We start from the raw sequence: 19518 nt of genomic DNA, 5'->3' as shown, positions 1-19518 counted from the left end.
GAGTCAATTGTTCCCCAGTTGCTCGTGGTAGAGACAAGTAAAAGCTCCATGTACAATAAATTTTAAAGTCTTTAGAACTGCACAAAACATGTATGAACAATTTGAGAATTGATAATAAAGTCAACCCATATTACCACAATCCAGATTAGGAAGGGCACATTGCTAGAACCTTAGAGCCTCTCTCTGTGCCCTTCCCCATCACATGTCATTTAATCTTCCCAAGAGTGTTAAAATTATCCTAAATGCTAAATATTCATTCTTTTCTTATTTTTTAATGGTTTTGCCCGTTTTTATTTATGTGTGAATGGAATTATACTATCAACAAAAAAAACAAACCAAAGTCTTCCATCAAAGATGTACCTTCATTAATCAGGAAAATATAGGCAAACAGTGAATTTGCCCAGCAAGGCCTTTAAGAATTGGAAAGTAACCTGAAAGACCTAGCTTGACCTTGAATAGACTGTTAAAACACCCTATTAAACAACAAAAAAACCCCAACACCCTTGTTGCAATCTAAAAGATACTTTTTAAGAATGTAAGGAAGAAATTATGCCAGGACAAAATGGATTGCATTAGTTGACAGGTTGAACAAAACTAGAAGAACCATGTGGTTACAGGATAGAGGCAGGTTTTGAACCACGGACATGTGACCAATACCTCATTAAGCTTTAACTTTGCCTGATCATCTGATAAATGTTGAGTTGCTAATGTGTTCAGGATATCATTTACATGATTTTCTGGGACACCAATGTCTTGATAGGTAGACTCTTGATTCAAAAAGAGAGTGTACAACTGTTAGTGCAATGAGTACCTTCTATGGCACGGGGTCTGTGTTAAGTTTACAAAGCTATTTAACATGGGTCCATGAATTTAGGGGTCAGTGTCTCTTCCTTGTATATACAAAAAACTGATTATCTAAGGCAGTACATGTACTTAAAATGAGCGAGTAAAATATAAACATGTATCAAAGACTGCTATTGTCCCTGAATACCAACTTTGCCATTTTCTCTCATAGCCATAGATTTCCTGGTTTTTAGCTGGCCAATCCCTAATAAAGGCCAGATTTCCCAGCTTCCTTTATAGCTAGATGAGGAAAGAGGGATGAGAACAAAATTGTTGGGTAAAATATCTAGAGAGTATCCTTAGAGAAACTCTCCCATCCTCTTACAAGGAGCATAGCCATGATGGCAGGTCCTCTTGGACCAGGAGACCAGGGCCACACCCTAGACATGGTGGAGCAGGACAACAGCCACTGCGTCTTGTGATGACCTTACGGAATGGAGCCACCATGCAAACTAAGGACCAACTCCCTTCAAATTGTTATGTAAGAAAAATTAATATCTGCCTTTCTTAAACTGTTGTTATTGTGGGTCACTGTTACACACAGCCAAGCCTATGACCTAAATAATGTAAATGGAAAGCGAAACTGAGAATACTACTTTCATATCTAACTATACTTAACGCTAAAGAAAAAAGATGACCTTGACAGAAATTAAAATAATATTTAATCTTTTCCTCCCTCCTTTTTTGACAAAACTCCGTGGTTATTAATTCAGAAAGTTAAACAAAATACCACAGAGTATGTAATAATTTTATCCCACAAATGTAAAAATGTCAATTGCTGTTGTAGTAAAAACAATAAATTATAGGTGAAAATAAGTTTCTCTAGAGTACCACCTTTAATCACAACTCCTAACCATCTCATGTGCAGAAATTATTTTAAACTTCACAACTATCTTCATAGATAAAAGAGAAACAAGTGAAAAATAGCAGAAATTGTAAGGTTTCCTCTCAAGACTGCCTTCTTCTAAATCTTTTCTGTATGTAGACTAATAGGGTATTCACAGCCACAATATTTTCCACCAAATAAAATTTGAAAATATTTAAAAGTGTTGATACATAGGTATTAATACAGAGAAAATAACTTTTATGAATAAAATAACTTTTTAAAGGATCGAATATGAAAAGGGAGATGAGGTAACCTTGAATTTCTAGGAAAGGGAGGTTACATTCACTGGAGAAAGAGAGAAAGAGACAGAGAGAAAGGACCTAATATTGAAATAATTAAACCCCTTTACACATATGCTGATCCCACCTGTGTTCTCCCACCAAAAAGATAAAACAAACTTTGCAATTTCTCATCTCTACAGTACTTTCAAAGCAAATACTGCTATATATCCTCATGAGTATTTCGTATAATAAATACATGTCAGTTTGTAGGTTTCTATTATGCATACTGTTCTGCAATTTGCTGTATTCGATATTTTACTTTTCATTTTAAGTCGTATAATAGGGAGTATGAGTAGTGTTTTAAGAGGGCAGACACAACAGTCACACTCCCTCCCTAGGTACAAATCCCAACTCTTTCCTTCACTGGCTAAAAGACCTCAGGCAACTTCTCAGTGTCTTAATTCCCTTACTTTTAAGAAATTCCCTACTATTATACAGTAATAGTGCTTCCTTCATAAGATCACTCTTAAGCTTGAATGAGGTAAGCAGATATAAGATTATCTGATAGAAAAAAATCTTGAGGTATTTTTCTTTTTACATTTTACACATGTGACTCTATATATGTATACTTTATTAAATCTCAGACTCCATAAATTGCAAGAAGCAGCATTATTTTATGGATCACCAAGAAATAAGATTGTCTTTTAATCTGTAATATTGTACTCCAGACAGTTCTAGTTTTGCTACAGTAGGCAACAATGAGCATTCATGTCTATATCTATATTTTATATCTGTATATATGAGTATTTGTGCAAATATGTCTGTTGGATGAATGCCTATAAGTTTAATTGTTGAGTTAAAAGTGCAAACTTTTTTAGGTTTATGGCTATTGCCCTCTAAAAATATCTCCTCTTTTATATTCACACCAGTCAGGCGGATGAGTTCCTGTTTCAATGTGTGACTGTCAACTCACGATATCATCTATCTTAGTTTATACACTTTTGAAAAAGCCTGTCTTTAAGACATTTATGTCTTTCCTGCAAAACTTGAGTGTTCAAGTTTTCAATTGTCTAAGATATGGTACTAGAAAGTCATGAGACTTTCTGGATGAAATTCATCTGAAACCATTTAAACTCCTTTATCACTTTTGCCATTGTACATGCTGAAGTACTGCCATGTACAAAATGACTGATATGATTCCTTACAAACAATAAAGACGCCAAGGAGAGCATGGTGAAGAGAAATCTAGTGAACCCTTGGAGCTAAGGTTCTGCAAATCTGACAAAGGATGACCACCAAGGGACTGGCCCTTGTCAGTCAGTTAACATTACCTAAGACACATCGTGGCTATTTCAACAAAAATAGTGTTATTTTCATGCTCCATTTTTCCCATTATGCTATTAATTCTTGCATTAACATCACATATACGATTGCACACCAACGATAGAAAGTTTTGCCAACATAATAATTTAATGAGCACTATCAAAATCAACAATACAAAAATTAGACTTAAATACTAAAAAGATTTTACTGAGGCAAGGTTATTTCAGCTAATTGAGTTGTGTGTGTACATACATATGTATATATATACACAGATACATGTGTATTTATATATAATAATACTTGATATCTGATTAAAACAATATTTCCTTAGCATTTGTTGTTTTCTGTTTTCTAAAATTGGAATTACTAGTCAATATTTTAAAATCTTTTAATCCATTGCCCAGCTTATCTCAAATGCTCCTTTTTTCTGACAGCTAATAATTGATCCCAAAAGGTCAATTTCTAGCTTTGGGTCAGTAAACAGGGTTTAGGTTTATCTATGACTTGGCATTAAGGACAAAGATTATGCCTTTCCTGCAGCCAAATATATAGAAAAGATAAAACAAATGCACAGCTAACAGCAGTCTGTCATAAAACATTTATAAATTTTCTGGCAAGAAAGGTGATCAAGACATAAAAGTGTAGCAAAAAATACGAATACTCTCCCTCATCATGCTTCTATCTCATAATTCAAGTACATCATTTTGAAGGTTAATATTTTTTTATAACTATAACAAAATAAAAAACAAACCTCAGCATATCATTCAACAGTTCCTGATTCATTTATATTTTTATTTCCTCCTATCCTGAATATAGACTCTTCTCAGGAGGTTAACTTAAATATATTTTGTTTTACAAATCAAAATCCTTGTCCAAACTGTTTTCTCTTCCTGGAATATCTCTTTTCCATCTGCTTTCCATAACGCTGTCCCTCTTTCAACGCCAAGATAGAAAAAATAAGCTAATAATAATATTAATAATAATGTATACAAGCACTATGATATAGCTAGTTTAACAAGTTGAATCATCACATCAACTTGTGAGTTATACATTTTCTTTATTCCAATTTTAAAATGAGGATATTGAGACTTAGAGAAGTTTAGTTTCTTACACAAAAACCCCACCGCCATGAACTGAAGGAATAGGGATTCTAATGAAAATCCCTGTCATCCCGGACACTAACTTCTTTACATCTATGTACTCCCCTTACTTCCCATATGATATCCTCCCTCATCTTTCCCAGTGTCAAGTCTTCTAAATGCATTAAATACTGTGCTTATTAGAAAGTATTTATAATGATCACAAAATTACCATCAAATTGGTTAAATTGTGTCCAAGAAAAATAAATGACAGATTTTTTATTAGTATAAAACATATAATCCACAATGAAAGTGAATCTTTATGTAACAAATATAAATAGCATCAAAATAAAGAAAATCAGGACTACAGGAAATATGGGAAGAAATTAAAACAAGTATAAAAGTATTTATTATTAATTTGCCTTACCATTCTATCACAAGACATATAAAGAAGAAAAAGTAAGGATACAGAGGGCCTAAAATTTATAATTAATATCATTGTTTTAATAAATAATTGATCTTCTCAAAACAGAGAATATATCTACTTTTCATGGGCTGAACAAATATAAATTGACCATTGGGGCAAAAAGGTAATCTGAATACATTTCATAAATGGTAAAATGTCATTAGAAAATTTTTAAATTAATTTAGCACATCAACTGGTTAAAAGAGACAAAACATATGATAATCAAAGCAAATGCAGTAAAAATATTTCAAAACACTCAACACACTTTTATGTAAACAAATTCTTAGTAAGTGAGGAATAAAAGGAAATATAAAAACAGGCATGTGTACAGCGAATGTCATCTAAATGTTACAACTCTTTCTTTTCAAATCAGTAAAATAAGAGAAATGTGCATTATCACATTTTATTGGAGATCCAAGCCAATGCAATAAGACAAGAAGAAATCAGAGTTTCAAGGTAGAAAACAATAAACAAATTATTGAACTAACAGGAGAGCTTAGCAAAAGAAATGGATATAAAATTATTATACAAAGTCATTTACCTTTGACACTGGCAACAAACAGCTTGAAAAACAATTACATATAAGACATTTAAAATAGCATGAGGATTTATTAAGTTATGGAGAATAAATCTAAGGAAAATATGTAAAATCTTTGAAAGAATCTTATAAAATTTTATTGAGCTATTAATACCTAAATAAATGAAATTTGTCTTTTTTATTGTTAGATATTCTAAATGTGTATAGAAGACTTAAGGATTAACATTACTTAGAGCTACTAAAGAACAGGGAAATGGTATTTGTCCTGTTGCATTTGTGGATTTATTACTCATAAGTAAGAGAGTATGGTCTTGGTAATAGGATAGATAAACTGATAAATGTAATATGGAGAAATAATTTGAGTCATGGTGAATGTTGTAGATCAACCATCAAATTAACATAGGTACCAAAATTAATAATTCAAACTACATTATTCAGCCAACTATTTTTATTCTTTTTTTCTTACATTTCATAATGCTTGCATTGAGAGCAAAGTGATCAAAATATGACAATTATGATGTTTAAGCTTCTTCAAAATGTTTAGTACGATTTTTTCATTTTAATGTATGTATAAACTTGTAACACGATACAAACACAAAAATATTTAAAAAGAAAAATATGCAACCTCCCTCTATTTGCCCTCTTAATTTCCAATTTCTTCATTCTCATGTATATATGTATGTGTAAATGTGTGTGTGTGTCTATATAGATATGTTAATATATATCCTACACATTATTCTGCTACTTATTTTTCTTATTTAATTCAACATAGAAATTCTTCCAGTTAGCCATATAGATCTAATTCATGTATAATTGTTGCATAACATTCCGTGACAGAGATTTAACAAATATTTCAACAATTCCCTATTCAAAGACATTCGGGATTTTATTTTTCAAGATTTAACCCTGTAAACAAGGATGTAACATTCTTATACGCATATGCTTATTTACTGGTACTTCTAAAGGAAACATTCCACAAAAGTAGCATTTCTGAATCAAAAATAATTATCACATTATTTTTCACTTTAATAAATGTTGAGAGATTACTTTCACATGTATTTTAGGTAATTTACAATCCCGCATTAGCAACGCATAATACATTTTCCCTCTTATCATCATCCAAAGTTATCATTCTTTACTTATGCCAACTTGACATGAAAAATAGTATCTCCTTTTGCGTTAATTTATATTTCTCTGAATATGAATAAGACTGAGAATCTTTTCAAGTTTATTAAACATTTTAATTTCCTTTTCTAACTGTTATGTTTTTTCTTCAGTGTTCTATTGGGTAGTTTATACCCAATATAAACTGTCTTTTTCTTATTAATTGGTAGGAAGTTTTTGTATATTAGTGTTAATAAATGATTGTACATGTTTTATAATTATTTTGATGTCATCCTAGCATTCATTATTTTTTACTTTGTAGTGATTTTCCTCTCACCTCTATGTATACAGTTTATTTTTTTAGTCTTATTTAGGAAGATCTCCTTCCAAATTTTTACAAATATAATTTTAATTTTCTTTTTAATTATTTTTAATGTTTTACTTTTATTTTTAAATCTCTTTAGAATTTATTTGGCATATAATAGTATATATATACTTGGTCTTTTTTTTCCAACCAGATCTAGGACCAATTACAAAAACACTATAGATTAAATAAACCACCTTTTCCTCCACTTTATTGAAATGCCATCTTTTCATTTATTTCATTCCAGAATATATTTGAATCTCTCTCTGGACCTGGACTCTCTAATCTGATTCACTGATCTATATGTATTTTGCGGTACCATTTCCCTATATCTGTGAATTTTAGGCTTTATAGGTTGTTTATAATCTGATAAGGTAAGATCTCCATTACTTTTTTATTGTTTTTGTAATTTGCCTTTCTCTATCACTGCAAAAGTTGAAGCATGAACATATTTGTACACTTGTGACGCATTATCTCTAGACCGAAAGTTCTCAAAATGTGTTTTGTTGACCCAGGACTGTTCTCAAGACCTTTTCAGGAGTCCAGAAAGTAACAACTAGTTTCATAATAATCATAAGGTGTTATTTGCCTCTTTTGCTGTGTTGATATTTGCACCAATAAAGCAAAAGCAACAACGGATAAAACTTCTGGCATTTTAGCATGAATCAAAGCAGTGGCACCAAACTGTACTTGTATTCATTGTATTTTTCACTAACACATACAGGAAAAAAGAAAAAAATCAAATGTTCTTGATGAAGCAGAAAAATACTGTTTTATTAAATATCAACCCTTGAGTACATGTTTTTTAATATTCTGTGTGACAAAATAGGGCATACATATAGAGCACTACTAATTCATATCAAAATACAGTGGTGTCTCCAAGAACAATATTAATGTGATTTTTTTTTTTTTTTTTGAGTTACAGGCTGAACTGCTTCCTTTTTTCGTTGAACATATTTTCACAAGCAGGAACAGCTGACAAACTATGATTATTCAGACAGGGTTATTTGACAGACATTTTCTCAAAAATGAATGGAGGAAGCACGTCATTTTAATAAAAACTCACAGTATTTGTTGCCAATGATGAAATTCAAGCTTTCAAGCAAAAAGTTGAATTTTGGAAAACTTGTATTCTCCACAATAAGGTGGAGAGTCTTTCACATTTAAAGACTTTTCTGATGAGATGAGTGGTGATATTAGCAAATGTTATTTTTATATTGTATAATGATAAGGATCAACATTTGGGAGATCTATATAACTCAGGAAACCAATATTTTCCATTTGACCAAAGCATTATGTCACACAATTTTCATGAATAAAGTATATATTCAACATCTAAGATAGGCCAATGGAGCTTAATTTAACTGACTATGAAAAGTTTTTTATAGGTTTAAGATTCTACATTGAAACTAAACTTTAAGAAACTGCCATCTGTCAAGTTTTGGTGTAGTATCAAAAAATATTTTCAATTATGTGAAAAAACTACTAAAATATTCTTCCTTTTTCCAAGTACATATCTTTGTGAGGCCAAATTTTCTTTTTTATATTTCAAACTAAACACCATATTGCAACAGATTGAATAGAAAAGCATATACGATAATCAAGTTCTCTCCTATTAAACCAGACAGTAAAGAGATTTTTTTTAATGTAAACATGACACTATTCCTATGACTTGTCTTATTTTGAAAATGTATTTTTTTCAGAAAAATATGTTTTACATTAACATGTAATATATTTATTATTATTTTCTTTAAATAAAATACTTTTAAAATTTCTCACATTTAATTATTAAAACTATAAATACTGATAGACATAATCTACATAAACAAGAGCTCTTTGAGGGGATCTCCTTAATTTTTCAGAGTGTCTCAAGTTCCTAAGATCTCAAAATGCTGATCTGGACAAACCACTATGCCACTGAACAGTGTTTGGGAAACTTTGCTTTAAAGGTTATATAAATTCATATGTAAAATATGTATATGCTAGATTTTGAAATTACTTTTCTATTTTATTCTGTAGATTTTAGCCTTTTTACTTATGTTTTTCACAAGTTTATAGGATACGTTTTTTACTTACCTTACATCAATTTTGATAGTTTTTGTTTTGCTAAGACATCATTTCTTCTAGATTTTTGAATTTATGAGCATATAGTGGCACTCAATGATCTCTGGTATTTTTACTTAATCTGTTTTATATCTGTAGTCATATACTCCTCTCATTCTCAATATCGAATATCTCTGTTTTTCTCTCTTCTTTTTTAATTAGGCTTTCAGAAGTTTAACTAATTTATTGTTATTTTATAGAGCTACATTTGGGATCTTTTATTCTTTCAATTTGTTCCTTTACATCAATTTCTAATTGTTATCTTTATAAAATGTCTTCTAATTCTAATTGTCTTTTGTTTATTTTGTTGCTTATTTCATAATTTAAAGATAAATACTGAGTTAATTTGTATTTTGTCCTTTTATTTTAATCATAACATTTAAGGCTAATCTTATTTTTTCCTGAGTGTACCTATGTATGGTTTAAATAGATCCCATGTTTGAAGTATAAAATGTTTGCATCCTTGATTCAGTGGTTTCATTTGGTTTTATTTGTTTGTTTTTAGAAGAATTCTTAATTTCACACTGATTGGCATTTTTCCCATTCCTTATTGTTTTTATTGACTATTTTTGATATAAAAACTGTGGAAAATAACAAAACAAACTCTGATACCTAAAACCCAGCATCAAAAATAAATATGAATATTTATGAAGATTGATGTTTCTTCTTTACCTAACCCTATTTCACCCCTCCCCCACTCACCAAAGGTTCTTAGTTATCCAGACTTATATAATTTTCATTATTTTGCATGCCTTTATAATGACCATATTTGTCAAACATTGTCTCATTTTGTTTGAATAGTTTTGAAATTTTACATAAATCATATTATATTTTATATTATATATTATAATATATGTAAATATTATAAAATATTTGTCAATATAATACTTTATATTCTTCTGTTTGCATTTTTGTTGAAACATATTTGAAAGATATATGTAGTGGTAGTTTTATTTTCTCTGCATTAATTGCACTGTATGAATATAGCCTAGTTATTTCTTCTCATATTAAACATAAATCATTTTCTTTTTATCACTATTTCAAGGAATGCTATTTCAAAGAATGCTATTTCAAAGAATTATATGTTCTGCATTCTTGTTTAGTTTGTCCTTGAGACCATGTGTGATCATTAATAATTATTAGAAAGGATGAGGGTCTTCCTCTATTTTGTATGTGAGCCACCGCCATAGCATGGCCACTGATGAGTGGTGTAGGTCCATGCCTGGGAACTGAACCCAGGCTGCCGAAGCAGAGTGCACCCAACTTAATCACTATGCCACTGGGCTGGCCAGCAGGGTCTTTTTATAGGCTTATTGATGATTCTTGTTTCATCATCTGTTAACTTCCTGGATATGTACTTTATGTATATAGATATATATTTTTTTTACCAGATTTCTGATTTATTTTAATTTTTATATGGATGAGAGAGAGCAAGCGAGAGCATGAATCATTTTGCAAATTCAAATTTTAAAAATCCTCTATGTTTGCAAATATCTTCTGTCCCAAAATGTGGGCTTTCACTTTTAAAATAATGGGATTGATGAAAAAATACTTTTTCTTCTATTGTTTGAGAATTTTGTGTCTTTTTAAAGAAATCCTTTTCCACTTCAAATCATAAAGATATTCTCTTATTTTATCTCTAAAAACTTGAGGGGTTTTTTTTCTACTCATTTTAATTGAGTGCTATGTATGATGTGAAATGGGCATCTATTTTCATTTTTATCCATAGAGATGGCCAGTTGTCCTATTATCACTCACTAAACATGCTTTCTCATGGATCTGGAATGGCACTTCTATCATATATCAATTGTGGGTTTATTTCTGAGGTTTGTATTCATTTCACTCCATCTAGTTCCCTACCACTGCATCAATAATGGAATATAATATTTTATTGAAGAGGTGGTACTGTCTAGTGTTTAAGTGCAGAGACTCTGGAGGAAGTCTGCTGATTTGAATCCTAGAACACCATCCACTAGCTACACAGCCCAAGGAAAATCATTTAGCCTCTCTGTGCCTCTGTTGTCTTACAGGTAAAATTAGAAAAATAATAGTGTCTGCTTCATATGATTGTTATGGGAATTTAATGAACTAATGTGTATAAAGTATTTGAATATTGTCTGTAACATAATAAAAATATAGAATTTTTAACCATTATCATCTCTGGTAAAACTGTACATGCATTTAGGACTTCTAAAATAGGTTTCAATAACATGTATACTTTTCTCCATAAAGGTCTCACATATGGTTTGTTAAATTTACTCCTTGATGCCTTTAGTGCTATTACAAATGTCATCTTTTTAAATATTAAATTTTCCAAATTTATGTTGTTAGCGCATAAGAATTATTCTTGCTGTACCATTCTTGCCGCACTCTGGACAATTTCAAAAATCTGTTGGCAGGTTATCCTAAATTGTAGAAAATTCTAGTCTGGAATAATGACAATTTTATTTCTTTTCAGTTATAATATCTATTATTTGTTTTTCTCATCTTACTGCACTGGCTAGAGTTTCCAGTGTTATGTTGAATAGAATCAGTCATAGCAGGTATCCTGGGATAATTTTTAACATTTCCCCATTAATTATGAGTTTGATTTAGAGATTACTAGAAACTCATTATTAGGATTAAAAAGTTTCATTTGATTCCTAGTTCGATTACTATTTGGATTTTTTTCTTTGCCTTTTCTTCTTACATAGGCCTATGTAAGCCTATGGTCTTTCTCCATAATCTCTTATTGTGGTAAATTACATAAGTAGATTTGCTAATGGTGAAATATTCTTGCATTTCTAAGATCAAACCAACTTGGGCATGATGTCCATTTTAATAAAATATTGTAATGGATTCACCTTGGTGATACTTTATTTAGGACTTTTGCGTCTATGTTCATGAGTGCAATTGGCCTGTGATTATCATTTTTGTTATAACCTTTTAAAGGATTTTGTATGAGAGTCACACTGGGTCCATTAAATAAATTAAGAGATTTTACCTCTTTTTCTATTCCCTGGAAGAGTTTATATAAGCTTGGAATCTGATCTTTTAATGTTTGAAGGCTGTGTGTCTGTGTGAAGAAAACTTCAGATTCAATTTTTATAATAATTATAATTAACTTCAGGTTTGATAATGTCTCCTACTTCCATTCTTGATAGCTTTATCTTCCCAAAAATTATTCATTACGGATTTCTTTCTACGATTTCAAATTTCTTGACACAAAGTTGTTTATATTTTCTTATTATTTTAACTTTTGGTTTTATCTGAGATCATATTCTATTTTTCATTCCTAATGTTAATTATGCTGTCTCTCTTTTTATCTTTGATCAATCTTGCCAAAGATTGTTTCTATTTTATTATTCTTGTCAACCAACTTTTGACCTTATAGATTCTTTTTATTACTTATTACAATAACTTTTATATTTTTATTATTCCCCACCTTGTAAGTTAGTTTTTTTGTTCTTTTGGGTTTTTTTTCTTCCAATTTATTTTTCTATTCCTATTATCAATCCTTATGATGGACACTTTGATCATTAATTTTCAACCACGCTACTTTTCTAATATAAGCAGTTAAGGATATAAATTTCCTTCTGAATACATTCCATAAATCTGGATATGTAGTATTTGTATTATTCTTTAGCTCTAAATATTCACTAATGTCAATTATGAAATGTACTTTGATACATGAATAGCTTAGAAGTTGTGTTTTTTTCCCCACCACACAAGGTATAGGTTTTTATTTTGTTATTCAATTATAATATAATCATTATGGTCAGATGTGCTCTATATGGTGGGTATGATTAGAAATCTGCTGTGACTTAGTTTATGGCCTAAACTGTGGTCAATGTTTCTAAACTTATGTGAGAATTAGAAAAAAGAATGTGTATCCTTTGTTGCTAGGAGCAAAGCCTTATGATTTTTATCTACTTGATCTATCAGTTATGGAAGGAGATGGTTAAACTCTCCTACAATGATGTTGCTTTTATCAATTTCTTGATATAATTCTATCAATATTTTGCTTTATGTCTTTTAAGACTAGACAATTGAGGCTAAATTATTATTTTAAATTGGTTTGTGTCCCTGCTTAGTTGTAGCTCTTATCATATGGTGACTATGCTTAATAATGATTTTTGCCTTAAGTATAATTTGTCTGAGAGTATTATAGATTTATCTACTCTATTCTGGTTATTATTTGTTTGACATATATATTTCTATTCTTATAATTTTAACTTTCTGAATCCTTTTTTTAGTGTGTCTCTTTAAAGAGTATTTAGATTTGTTTTCTAGTCGTGATGACAATCAACTCAACCTTTCTACTTCTTCCATGTTATCTGATCAATATTTTAGGTCTAAGCAGTCAGTATAATTTATATTTACATATAATTTATATTTACGTATTCTTTCTGTACCAATTACTTTATTCATCTCACTTTCCTGCATCACAATCCTTCCTTCTAGGTTTTTGTTTCTCCTTCTTAAGTACATGCTTCAGAATTTCCATTCACGAAGGCCTGAGAGGGAAAACTTTCAACATTTCACCATTCAATATGATTTGTGCTATTGTTTTCTGCATAACTCCTTTATCAAATTAAGGAAGTTTCTTTCAATTTTGACTTTACTAAGATTTTTTTCTTTTTAGATTTTGAATTTATCAAACCTTATTTCTGCATCTCTTCAAATAGTCATATGTTGTTGTTTTTTTTTCTGTTAATGTGATATATTACATTTATTGAAGGTAATTTTTCCCTCTGGCTGTTTTTAAGATTCTTCTCTTTGCCACTGTTTTTCAGAAGTTATATTATAATGTGCCTAGATAGTGTGTAGATAGATTTTAGATATCTGCTTTAGGTTTGTAGTGATTCATGAACCTATGGCACAATATCTTTCATTATAAAGAATTTTTTCAGTCATATTTACTTGCTCAAGTATAAGAATTAATTTCTGACTTCAGTTTCCAATCAGATTACAACCTTCATCATAACTAGATTAGAATCCACTCCAATAAGACTGTTTTTCTAAAGCCTTTTGGTTAAAATGTTACTAACATTTAACGACTTAAGCTTCATAGAGTGCCTTACTTTGTGCTATTTCCCACTACAATATTTGGGTAAAGTATAACACTTTCTATTGTGAGTGACAAAATACATTAGTTATTCTTACCTTCTTTGGTAGTAGAATGTTAGGAACAGAATGCTTTCAAGTAAGATCACTCTTTAACATCCAACCATTTCCCCTATCTTGTCTACAATATCTATCCTTGGTTCTATCTTATGATCCAGACTATTTCTGCATCAAGAAGAAATTTGTTACAAGCCAAAAGGGGGTGTGGTGGGGGGAGAGTAATTGCCTTGCTCTCTCTGTAAATACCTCAGGCATTGCAAAAAAAAAAAAAATTTCTATGGTGGTTCCCAGCCAGGCTATTAGAGTTTGCTGTAACCACTTAATTCCTTGTGCTTTCTAGGGTGAGGGCGGGAAGGATAGAATTCATCCTCCTGCACTCTTTCTGTCAGTTATGTTCCAAAGGAAAAACACTAACACAATTGCAAGGACAAAGAATAAAATTAGTTAATAGTGAAATAAAATCCTCTCCATCAATTATCACGTTTCTGTCACGTTTGCACATTTTGACTTCTTATTGAATAATTTTGTAATGATAATTAATGAGCAGCAAATAGTCTCTACCTCCTATTACCACAACCAGAACAAGTATTTTAGGCATTTTTACTTTGCAAGAGATAATCCAAAATATATTTTACTCAATAATTTTCATGTTCGCATTTTTTCCTAATCACATCCCCTGGCCTTAAATTTCCTAAAAAGTACTTTAAGTTCACCAATATCTATATACTCTACAGGCTTCTTTCTTTCATGTTCAATTTGTGTGATTCACTAAAACAATGTGCTAAAATTGACCATGTAAAATTTGGAGTCAAATAGGCTTGGGTTTGACTTTCAGCTTTGACATTTGCTGGCCTGATGGCCCTGGGCTAATCAGTTTATCCCCATGGGCCTCTGTTCTCCTGCCTATAAAAGGAGGAAATAAGAGATTCTTCATAGTATTGTTCTGGGGATTGGAATGAATATATTAATAATTTTTTTCACATAGAAATAATTTTATCCTAAGTAATTACAAAATAATAAGTATTATTTTGAGTCACATTATCTTTCTTTTAATTCATAGATTTATACGCATACACATACCTACAGATAGAAAAAGAAAGAGATTTGTTTTTCTTTTCTTCATACTATGAGTGAAGATCAACCTGAAAAATAATTCTAAAAAATTAAGCTTTACTGTAGAATTCGTTAGCACTGGTAGTTTAAAAAAGCAGGATTTGAAGTAGAATAATAGATATAAAAGTAACCCCCTAATTATTTTTAATGGAAGGCTGTAGAAGAATTCATGAAGATTAAAAATTTTCTTTCCAAACCTACTCCATTTTCCACAGATTCATGTGGCCCTAAATTATAGTTAGAGATCGTTTTCATTTTGCTGCAAGTTTTATATGGATCTGTTTTTCTCTCAAATAGGATTGGAAAGATAGTATTAGAAAGTATAGGAAGTCTTTAGTTACAGGGGTTCCATATTCAAATTATGGGTAAAATGAAATCTACAATTACTGTTTGCATGATATCCAAATATGAGTCATAGTGTGTTTCTAAAGGATGGACCAGTTACAAAATTGAATATAGTATAAAGTGTTGAGAAGTGGGAGCATAATTGGCCTATACCTTCAGACTGCCAAGCCAAGCCTAGAAAAGCAAGAAAGAGAAGACAGGACTATAATACAGAAAGGAAACAAATTTAAGCAAGCACATTTTTAATTTGGTTACCTGTTTGAACAAGACCTTTTCATTAGGGATACTTCTGCCTTTCCGATTGAAAGTAGAGCTGGAAGTAGAATAATAGATACAAACTAAGCCCCTAATATCTTTAATGGCAGGCTCTGGAAGTCATAAAGATTAGACATTTTCCTTCCAAACATACTCCATTTACCACAGATTCATGGTGATCAAAGTTATAGCTAGAGAATATTTTCAATTCTGTTCTGAAAGAAGAGAGTTCATTCATTGTCTTTAATCCATATAGTCAAAAACTGTGAAATAATATACTCTTATTTTCTAAGGAAACTAATTCTTATAGTGGCTCAATGATTTTTCAAGAGGTAGCAGAATTTTTATGGCACTCAAATAAAGGATTCTTTGTTATCTTTCAAGGCCTTTGATTCTTACCATATATGCAACAGAGTTCTGAGACCACTGAAGATCAAACACTTCAAGGTTCAGTTTATCAGCTTCCTTCACATCCCCTGGTCTCTTATACTCACTTACCTTTCATCCAACTGTTTTCTTTTTGTACTCTTATACACATGTGCCCCACCCCACAGATATTGCAGAATCATGGTATTTCAGTTTTACAAGAACATTACATCTTTAATGTGTTAAAAAAAAGAGATGACATTTATTGAGGCTTTACTATTGCTCAATAACTATGTTAAGAATGTCTTAAGCATTGTTTTACAGAAACTCACAGCAACCTGAAGGGACTAGTAATATTTTAAGATCAGGATTAATCCCCAAAATATGACTACCTGCTAAGCAGTTATGAGTAGAGTTGCTGGAAAGCCTGGGAATTGTAGTAAAGGCGACACATCTGGAGCATGATAAGAAGAAAGTAGGCTTAGGAACTCAAGAAAAAGACCGATATGCTGATGCATACAGAAAAGCAAGGGTCCAAGTGACACAGAGAGTTCCAGCTTATAGTGATATAACTCTGCATCTTTTTCCATTACAATATTGTGGACAGGAAGTAAAAACCTATGGAATAATGAAATCAAAAAATCTCAGTCAAAAGGGACTTTAGGGATCATTTAGTCCAGCACTCCACCCATTGTAGGAATCTTCTCTAGGAAAAAAAACAAAAGTAGTTTAAAGCATTAACTGGAACGATAAAAGTTTAGTTTTTAAAACTACGACCAACAACAACCACTACAAAGAGCGAATAAAACACCAAAGAGGGGTTGGGAGAGAGAGCCAGTGAAGACGTTGACTTAAGAAAAGACTCTTCAAGGAGGAATTGTGTCCCGGGGTGGTGGGCTTCAAGCCATGGTCCTTCTGATCATCAGATAATATAAAGTAGACATGGAAGCAAATGGAGCCCAACAGGGTCAGAAGAGTGTCTAAACCAGGATGTGACTGAGGGACAGAATCCCAGAAGAGATGATATAGAAGCCAGTCAGTGGAAGTGTAGAAAGACACTACTGGCTAAAAGAGTAGTCAGGGCAAAAACAAGGAGACAGAAAACAGCATAAGGATTAAACCGAAAGTGGTTCTCAGTAAGCCACTTTCAATGGCTTTCAGTGGCTTCAGGCCACTGAAATGGCTTCATTTTCAATGGCTTCAGGCTTTCAATGGCTGAAATAGCCAGCTATTATTTAACAAGCATAAACAAGCATACAGTGAAGGCGTATCATGAAAAGTTTGGCGTATTATATATAAAAGCTTATATTTTATTCTGAAGGAAAGGTAGAAATGCGGAAGAAGGATTGTAGGGAAACTCATTTTAAACCAGAGGGACTAGTTTGAGGCTATTTCAGAAGTTTGGATGAGAAATGTTGAAAGCCTAAAACCAGACAGTGGTGGTGAGATGCAGAGAATTATTTAATCCACTTAATTGATAGAGTCGGTGATGTAAGAAGGGTAGAGCCTTCTGTCTCCAGCAGCCAGGAAGAGGGTGGTATCTTTCATGAATCTCAGGCTCTAATTCATCTGGTATAAAGAAGGATCAAGCACTTAGCAAGGGCTTTGTGTGGAGGAATTCGGTATTAGACATGTTGAATTTGAGCTACCCAAGGATGTTAATGAAGAGATGTTTAAAAGTCAATTGAATAAACAAGACTGGACCTCCAAAGACACAGTCGGGTCGAGTTCATTCTACAACATAATATCCAACATTTAGTAGGGTGAACTCATTGCACACACACTTACTCATTTACATCTGTATAGCAACAAAATGTGTTGGAGATTCTTTTTTAAAAAGTTGGAAAAGATTTTAAATAGCAAATCACATCTTTATTTTCTTTCTTTGAGAGATATATAGAAAAGCCATGCCCTGGTTTCCTACATATCATAGTTCTCCACTTATAGCAGGTTATGTTTCATGCTTTCAGTCTAAAGCTATCCTTAGATATATATAAGGAAATATTTTAGGCTATTACTATTGATTTAATATATCTATTATTAAAACTTGTAGATATAACTGAATACATGTTTGTTCCTTACCCCAGGGATCTAAAACTATAGTTTGTCGTTGTTGTTGTTATTGCTGTTTGTAGAAGAGTCTAAGATATATATTCATATATAAAATACATAATAACAGTTGCACTTACTATTGCCCCTGGAAACACATTAGATATAAAACCAGCAAATAAAAGAAATGCTGAGCTTTGCAGGTTCACACAGCAATAGGATGCTCATAGCCAAATTGAAAAAGGCTTAACTAAAGAGATGAGCCTTGCACTGTGAGTTGAAATTCAATAGGCTGAGGTTTTTATTGAACCATGAGTATCCAAACTTCTGTAAAACATGTTTTTTCTTAAGTCACATGTGTTTTTAATCTAAGAACTGGAGCTACTGAATTGTACAATGTGAATTTAATCAGTGACATATTACTACAAACTAAAAACAATCAATAAATCAAATATATAGATCAAAGTAAAATCTTCCGAATGTCTCAGCTAATATTTCAGTGCTCAGCTTGAAGGTATTCAAACTGAAATACAGACAAAGAGAATATAAGACTTGCTTGGGTTTGACATTGATACTTCTACACTTTCAAGACCAAAAACCAAATGCCCATGACATTAAAAAATGCTCCAGACTATAGACAAACATAAGAATCTAAGAAGAGATTAAAAATTTCTAGATATGGGCTACATGCTACGAAGAGATTGGGGCAAGGGGAAAACTCACGTTTTCATCTTTGTATTCCAGTGCCTGGTAGAAAGAGTTCATCACACATCAAGGGTGATCGATAAATAACTGCAATAGAATGAAGAACATGAAAGAAACAAAGAACATTTTTAGTTATTCGTAATACCAATCCAGTAAAATAATAATAATGATAATGATAAAATAAAACATGACATCAGTCTGCTCAGCATGTCGTCAATACTATAAATAAAGAATCATCTTTCTACCATAAAAATCTCCAAGAAGATCCTTACTCCAATATGGTAGCTTTTATTGTAGGATGCTTCCCACATCTTTTCAAAAAAGAAAAAAATAGTGGAAAGTGAGAACATTTGTCTACATCTGTCCATCTTCATCAAGATAGTCAACTAAGTAAGACAATTAAATGAACATCAACTCTCACTAACTCATTCTTCATTTCCACGATTTCCAAAGCTATGTAATTGTTAAAAGAATGAGTTTTCCAAATGAGAAGTGTCAATCTATCAAATAAATTGAAATAACTGTACTCTTTAGCTAAATTTGTAAGTTCTATTGGTAGTGCTTTTACTTTTCAAAAATCGTCTCAAATCATGAACTTAATGGACACTGTTTTAGAAAAATTGAAAAGGCTTTCTGACTCATAAATGCAGCA

This window comes from Ceratotherium simum, chromosome 11 (assembly GCF_057802395.1).
Source record: "Ceratotherium simum simum isolate JZ-2026a chromosome 11, ASM5780239v1, whole genome shotgun sequence".
Classification (NCBI taxonomy): Eukaryota; Metazoa; Chordata; class Mammalia; order Perissodactyla; family Rhinocerotidae; genus Ceratotherium; species Ceratotherium simum.
This window is presented reverse-complemented; position numbering follows the sequence as displayed.